The sequence below is a fragment of the Tamandua tetradactyla genome, chromosome 2 (assembly GCF_023851605.1).
Source record: "Tamandua tetradactyla isolate mTamTet1 chromosome 2, mTamTet1.pri, whole genome shotgun sequence".
Taxonomy (NCBI): Eukaryota; Metazoa; Chordata; class Mammalia; order Pilosa; family Myrmecophagidae; genus Tamandua; species Tamandua tetradactyla.
In genome coordinates, this window is record NC_135328.1 from 220,395,445 (window position 1) to 220,402,803 (window position 7,359).

Consider the following 7,359-nt stretch of genomic DNA (forward strand, 5'->3'; position numbering starts at 1 on the left):
TCCATTGCCTGTCCTTTACATTTGTATATAGCTAGTTATATGACAGAGATTTCCTTGAGTGCTCGGAGCTAACAAAATCAAACAAACAAATGCAAAAAACACCTTTCACAGTCTTTGAAAACTGGTGCTGTGTTGGATGGTGGTCTCCCTCAGAATTTAGCCCTCCCAACCCGAAGACCAGCCCAAGGCAAAAGGTGCCTGTGTCTTGTCCTGGGCTTGGGCTTGCTCACGACCTTAGGAGTTCCTGTTACACTTTCTTATGCTCCCACCTGATGGTTTGGCACCAACACGTAGACACCCCAGTATGCCCATCAGGTTTACTGTGTTTCTGCGAGAATAGGGCCAGGGACCCACATGGAGCATAGGCTGACTTCATACCACACAGGGAGAGTGTGGGACAGGAGCCAGCAAGGGCACCAGGAGATTCTACTACCATTTTAAAAACTGTGTTTTCTTGATTCAGTACTCACCCAGTTATGGAAACCCTCTAACTGTTTTCTGAAGTTTTGAGGACGGTGGTTCTGCCAGTTTTTTGTTAGTTGCTCAAAAATTCTGTGGGGAAACAGTACCCTGGAGTATCTTATACCACCATTTTTTTTTTAATAGAATGGGACTTGCCTTTTTATTTATTTTGATTAAAATTTCATTTTAAATCTCATATGTGGCTGGTGGTTATACTATTGGCTAGCACAGCAAAATTAAATAGTCTTTGCATGGTACTTCAATATCACAGAATGACATTGAGAGGGCAAGCTGCTCAACTTTGTGCTTTATTTTCAAGTTTTAATTTTTCTCAATCTCTTTTAGAGATATAATTAGTTTGGTTTGCCTTTGGCATAAAGGAAAGGGGGTGTTTTACCCAATCAAATGCACGTACCTAACCTGCAGAACTATCTATCTTTTTCAACTAGACAAGTAGTTGAGGGCATTTTTTGCTGGAAGAAATCAAACACAAGACTGGCAAGATATAGAATATATCTTCTGAATCCAATAGAGTGTTACTTCTAAATTGTTTCATAGTTCCTCCTGGCATTCAATTATTTTATCCCTTCCCAAGGTGAAAGGATAATTCACTAGGAACCATTATCACGTCCAAGTGACAATTGACAGTCAGTCCAGCAATAAATTGTATCTATATTTTATTAACTTCAATAGTCTTTGATATTAAAGAGCTCTCAGTAAGGGTAGTTGAATAAAGAGCATAACTGACTGAGTGTGTTGATTCACATTGGTGGTTCTATTTTTTGTTTTTTTTTAAATTTTTTAAAATACAAGACGTTTCACGAATTTGTGCATCATCCTTGTGCTAGGACCATGCCAATCTTCGATGTATCATTCCAATTTTAGTATATGTGCTGCTGAAGCGACCACTGGTGGTTCTCCTTTGATGGACATCTTCCATTATCTGTTTTGGATAGAATGTTAAACTTTTTCATTGTAGATGGATTTGCAGGGACTCGTGGGTCCTGTTTAACACAGAGAAACATGATGCTCAACAACAACAGCAAAACATTGAGATGCTTGTTTTTAACTTCCAATGAGCGAGGGAAATATTTTCGTGGGAAACACTAACGTTTTCAAGGTTCATCCATGCATAAGTCCAAACACAGCCTGAATCCATACATAAGCACAAGTCAGTACTTCACTTTTTTTCTATTGCCTAATAATATTTCATAGTATTGATACACCACAATTCATTTATCCACCCATACATCACTGTGTATAGTTGGGGTGTTTCCAACTTTTGACTATTTTTAATAATGCTATTATGAGCATTTATGTACATGTCTTTGTGTGGGTATATTTTACTTCTTTGGGGATATACATAGGAGTAGAAATCCTGGATCTTATGATAACTCTGTTTTTACTCTTTTGAGGAATTGCTGGGCTGTTTTCCTAAGCAGCTGTAGCATTTTATATTCCACCAGATGTGTATGAAAATTCCAACTTCCTCACGTCTTTATCAATACTTGTAAATATCTATATTTTTGACTATAGACAGTGGGTGTGAAGTAATATTTTATTGTGGTTTTGATTTGCATTTTCATGATGCTTAATGATGTTGAACATCTTTTCATGTGCTCATTGGCCATTTGTACATTTTCTTTAGAGAAATGCCTACTCAGATACTGGTCCATCTTTTAATTGTGTTATTTTCCTTTTTATTATTGAGATGTAGAAATCCCTTATAAATTCTAGATACAAGTTTTTGTCAAATAAAAAAAATGCATGTCCAGACATTAGTAAGGAACAGCTGTATTAAGGCAGATTATTGAGATAGGGAAAGGGGCTTATTTCAATAGGAAAGACACTGCAGCTGTAAGAATTTTAAACATCCCAAAAGTCAGGCAAAAAAATATTTTCCTTTAGGAGGAGGAGTAAGTAAAGGTAGGAGGGACTGGGTGTGGGCAGTGAATGAGCATGTAGCATGGTTAGGCAGTTGAGCAGAAATGTTGTCCTGAGGGGTTAGCCAATTCTTGGGAAAGGTTTTTCTGCATTTCTGTACTTGATTAACCTCAGATTGAGTCAATGGTCAGAGATCTATGAAGACAAAAGAAGCTTAACAAAAGTTTGATGAAGTCACAGGCAATCTGGTGAAGTAGTGAGCACCTTATCCAAATTGGTCAGTGAGAACAGACAGTTCAGTTAATCATCTGTGAGACAAAGGAATGGGGTGATCTGTGTCTGGCTTTGCCATAGGGAAACAAGGGCATCATCTGCAAATTTTCCTAGCTCATATGGACAAGTGTTGGTCTTTGAATCAAACCCTTTCCCAGAACCCATAAGGGCAGGGGAATTTCCCATCTATGAATGCTTTCCAAAGGCTCAGGGTCAGGCAAACTCAACATTTTCTTTCCTAATCAGATATCTGATTTACAAAAAATGAGTTCCATTCTATGGGTATCTTTTCACTTTCTTGATAGTGCCCTTTGAAGCACAAAAATTTTTAGTCTTGATGATGTCAAAATTACCTATTTTTTCTTTTGTGATTTCTGCCTTTGTTGACATAGCTATGAAATCATTGCTTACTCTAAGCCATGAAGCCTTATGTCTATGTTTTATTTTAAGAGTTCTATAGTTCTGGTCCTTACATTTAGGCCTTTGATCCATGTTGAGATAATTTTTGTATTAGGTGTGAAGTAGGGTTCCAACCTCATTCTTTTACATATGGATATCTAGTTATTCCAGTGCCATTTGCTGAAAAGAATATTTTTTCCCAATTTGGTTGTCTTGGCACCTTACTGAAAATCAATTGGCCATAGATGTTAGAGTTTATTTCTGTTCTATTGGCCTATCTATCCTGATGACAGAACAGTATTACTCTAGCTTCACAGTAAACTGTTGACATTGGGAAGTATGAGCCCTCTAGCTCTGTTCTTATTTTTCATGATTTATTTTGGCTACTCTAGGTCCCAAGAAAATATACTTTAAACATAAGGATTCATAAAGATTGAAAGAAAAAGGATAAGGATAATCTGTTTCATGTGCAACATTAGCTAAAGTAGGCTGTAAGGCAACAGACATCAACAGACCAAAAAGTCAGGAGACTATCACAATCCTAAACAGATACACAGACAATGACATCAGAATATATAAATAAAAAATTAACAGAAGTAAATGAAAGAAGAACAACCAATAACCAGTGTGGAAGACTTTAACAAACTCTCTCAATAACTAACAGCACAAGCAGACAAAACCTGAGGAAGTATATAGATCCGGGCAGAACAATTAATAAAAGACCTAATTGTTATACAGAAAATACACTGTACAATAACAACAGAATGCATATTTCTTTTTGCCAAGACTGATCATTTGCTGGTCCATAAACAAGCCTCAACAAATTAAAATTATTCAGAGTAGGTCCTCTGACTACAGTGAAATTGAGGTAGGACCCAGAAAGAAAATGATAGCTAGAAAATCCTCTATAGGCTGAACATTAACCAATTCACCTCTAACCCACGGGGAAAGCGGAAATCACACTAGATTTTATAAAATATTGAAACTGAGTGGTAGTGAAGCAATGACATTGGTAGATTTCCCCGGCGTGCAACAGGCACATGTTTAACCCTTGCACAGGTGTAGGCCTCCAGGAACCTGCTCCAGCATTAAGGACTACAGGTCTTCTGATTTGTGTATGCTCATCCTTTGCCAGGTGTTAGATATTTAAATACCCTCCCTGCCTCAGCTGGAACATGACCTTATATCTTCTACAGAACCAGCATTCTGCCCCTAACGCAGTGTGCACTCAGGAAGTCTTTGTTAGTGACAAATAACTATTACTAAGGCCCCTGGTTCTCCTTGGCAGGTCTATTTTTGCAAGGTAAAAAATATGCTTTTATGATAAGCAATGAGAAAAGAGTTTGAGGCTTTTTCTAAAAGCATCTGTCACCCAAAGAGCTAATTCTTGTGATTACCCATCCTGCCCAGCCCTTTTGAAATACTCAGATACTCTGACTTCCAAAGGATAGACTACTTGCAAGTGGGAGTTTAATTTTTATTACTATATTCTCAGTCCCACTCACCAGACTCTTAAGCGTTATACTTATTATGAAAGAAAGCCTGTTTAATTGCCAGCAAATGGTGGAATGATCTTTTAAAACATTGTAGCAAACATAATTAATTGAAATAATCTCAATGTGTTTCATGTGTTAATCAGCACTTATGTAAGATTAACGCCATAGAAAGAAAGACAAGGAGAGAGGTAGTGACATGCATCTCAAGTGGGTTGGCTTTGCAGTAAATCCAGCTGCCGTTTCATCCACTTGTCATTTTTGTTTACTTGTGTGCTTTTTTTTCACATGGATGAAATAATGAACTTTACCTCATTAATTGTCGGTGGAACTGAATAATTGACAATGTACTTACTATCTCAGTACTTTGAACTGAAGGCATGAAACCAGAACTCAAAAATAGAGGCAGAGGATAACATTTAAAAGGAAAATGATGACCATATAAAGTAAGAACGTAACAGCCTTGCCCATTCATTCACTCATTCAGCCAACAATGTGAAGGCCTTTGAATTAATTATTTCACCTGGAGTTAATGGTTTTAGGACTTTTCCCCAAAGCCATCTGAACCTAGAATTTGAACCCAAGGTAGTCATAAAGTGAAGGGGAAGAAAACAATAATTTAGCATATCTACTCTGTCCCAGGAGTTCTATCTTACATTATCTCTTTGACACCTATGGCAACTCAACTGAAGATGGAAGATGCACCAATGGCTGTGTCGCCTCTGTGGGCAACCGAGATCCAATCCTGCTCATCTAGAGTTTGCACATCTATTCACAGGCTCCTGGGCCCCATTCTTTACGGGTTGTACCCTTTTATTTCTGGGTCATGCCTGTATGCAGGTGGAGAGGCACCTAGGGCATGGAGGAAGCCAGAAGCAGAGAAGAAGGAAGTGTGGTGGGCCTGTGAGGGGCGAACAGCTGTTGCAGATGAGTCCAGGTTTGCTGAGGGCCTCTGGGGTGAGGTCCCAACAGACCAGGAAATGGATGGACTCCATGGATGCTTTATATTTCATTGTTGTCCATCCAGGAGACAGGGTTTAAGGAAGGTGAGAGTTGTACAGTAGCTAAAATTACTAGCCTTCTTGGCTGGTCTCAGGACCAAGAATCACTGCATTTCTTCCCAGCACTTGATTTGCTTCTAATCCTGTGGATGCAGTGAAAGGAGTAGCTTTCAGGTTTCTCATTTTGTCAGTGAGAAATATAACTTTAGTACCAAATTTGTGGCATACTTCTAGCAAGTGTAGAGATAGTTTAAAATGTTATTTTCATATTCAGTTCTAGAGCCTTTCATAATCTTACTCCCATTTTCCTTTGTCTTTTTTCATGAATTTCAGTTTTATGATTTGTTGCTCTATCTTATATGTCCTTACGTGACATCTTGAGTCTTTTATAGAGCAAAACTTTTGTGTTTTACTGAGGAATCTTGATTACAAATTTTCTCCCTCCACCCTCACTTCTTTTCATTTCTCTCTTTCTATCCCTTTTACCTTTCTGGTAGATTGAATTTTTCTCTAGCAAGGTCATTCCATTGATAGCAAACATGGCCACTGGCTTCTGTAAGCTCATATCAGACTTACAGCTTCTGAACCCAGAACCACAGTAAAACAAATGGAAAACACTGATTTCTTGATGGTTCTAGCAAATTCTCCTGGCAGACTGGCTACGCTTAGGTCAATTTTCCACCTCTATGATGGGGTCTGTACTACGGAGTCCTTTGGAGTGAATACACCATAGAAGAGAGCAAAAGTAAATGAGGAAAAGAGTGCTGCTTAGACACAAACATTCTACCCCACTCCATTGTCACATGAAATAGGCAGGCTGATAGCTAGATGTGTGAGCTTGAGAGCAATGCAGAGAATGTGCCAAAGATGCTCGTATGCATGACACACTGAGGGCTATGAGTCCTAGACTTTGTGCTGGGCATTTAACGGGTATTATCTTGTTTAATCCTCATAAGAACCCTATAAGAAAAAGTGAATTATCACCCATTTTTTAAAATGGGGAAGATAAGACACAGCTAATAGGTGGTAGAGCTAAGATTTGAAGGTGTGTGTGCACTGGTTCTGAAGCCGGGAGCTAGAGATGGTTTGGAGAGCAGGAGATGAGGTAACACCAAGCGTGCAAAAAGTACCAATGCCATTGGGTAGGTGTGGATGGGGCAGAGCACCAGACTAGTTTGCACATGGTCGGTTTGAAATGCCTTTGAGGCATCTATGCAGAATCATGACGAAGCAGTTGGATATATATATGTAGAGTGCAGAGGGGTGACATGGGCAACAGATAGAAATTTGGAGGTATTGAACCCATGGGAATGAAAGGGCTCTCCTGGAGAGAGAAATCAGCGTGGCACAGAGGAAAGCAATAGACTGAAGCCCTGGGTGACTGCAATAGTTCATGATGCTTTAGAGGAGGCACAAAAGGAATCTCCAGGACAGGAAACGAATGAATATTGATTAATAGAAGCCTAGGGAAGAGTGTTTCAGAGAGAAAGGTAGACCTACAGTGTCAAATACCCCTTTTACAAGAAGAAATGAAAGAATGCCCATTGGGTTGATTGGTGTGGCTATCAAAACAAAACCTTTTGCTCAGTGATGGAAAACAAACTAGATTAGAGGGTAAACTAAATCAGTGGGAGGTAGGGAGGGAATAAATGGATGTAATAAGGAAAACAGCCTCTTCAAAAAGTCTGGAAAGCAAAATAGGATGGTGCCATGGAAGGAAGAAAGAGGAAGGTGGGGAATTTATTATGACAGAGATGAAGGGATTTGATTTGAATAGGAAGTACATCAGTATAAACTCATAATCTTTTTTCTTTCCCAAACACATCTTTTCTTGCCAGTCCACTGAA

General features: G+C 38.9%; 1 non-coding gene across 1 annotated transcript; it reads right to left on the reverse strand.

The window, feature by feature from the left end:
• Positions 1-1,264: 1,264 nt before the first annotated feature.
• LOC143675289 (U6 spliceosomal RNA) lies at positions 1,265-1,371 on the reverse strand. The gene has a single exon (XR_013171526.1). It is a non-coding gene; the product is annotated as a U6 spliceosomal RNA (small nuclear RNA).
• Between the last annotated feature and the right edge of the window lie 5,988 nt (positions 1,372-7,359).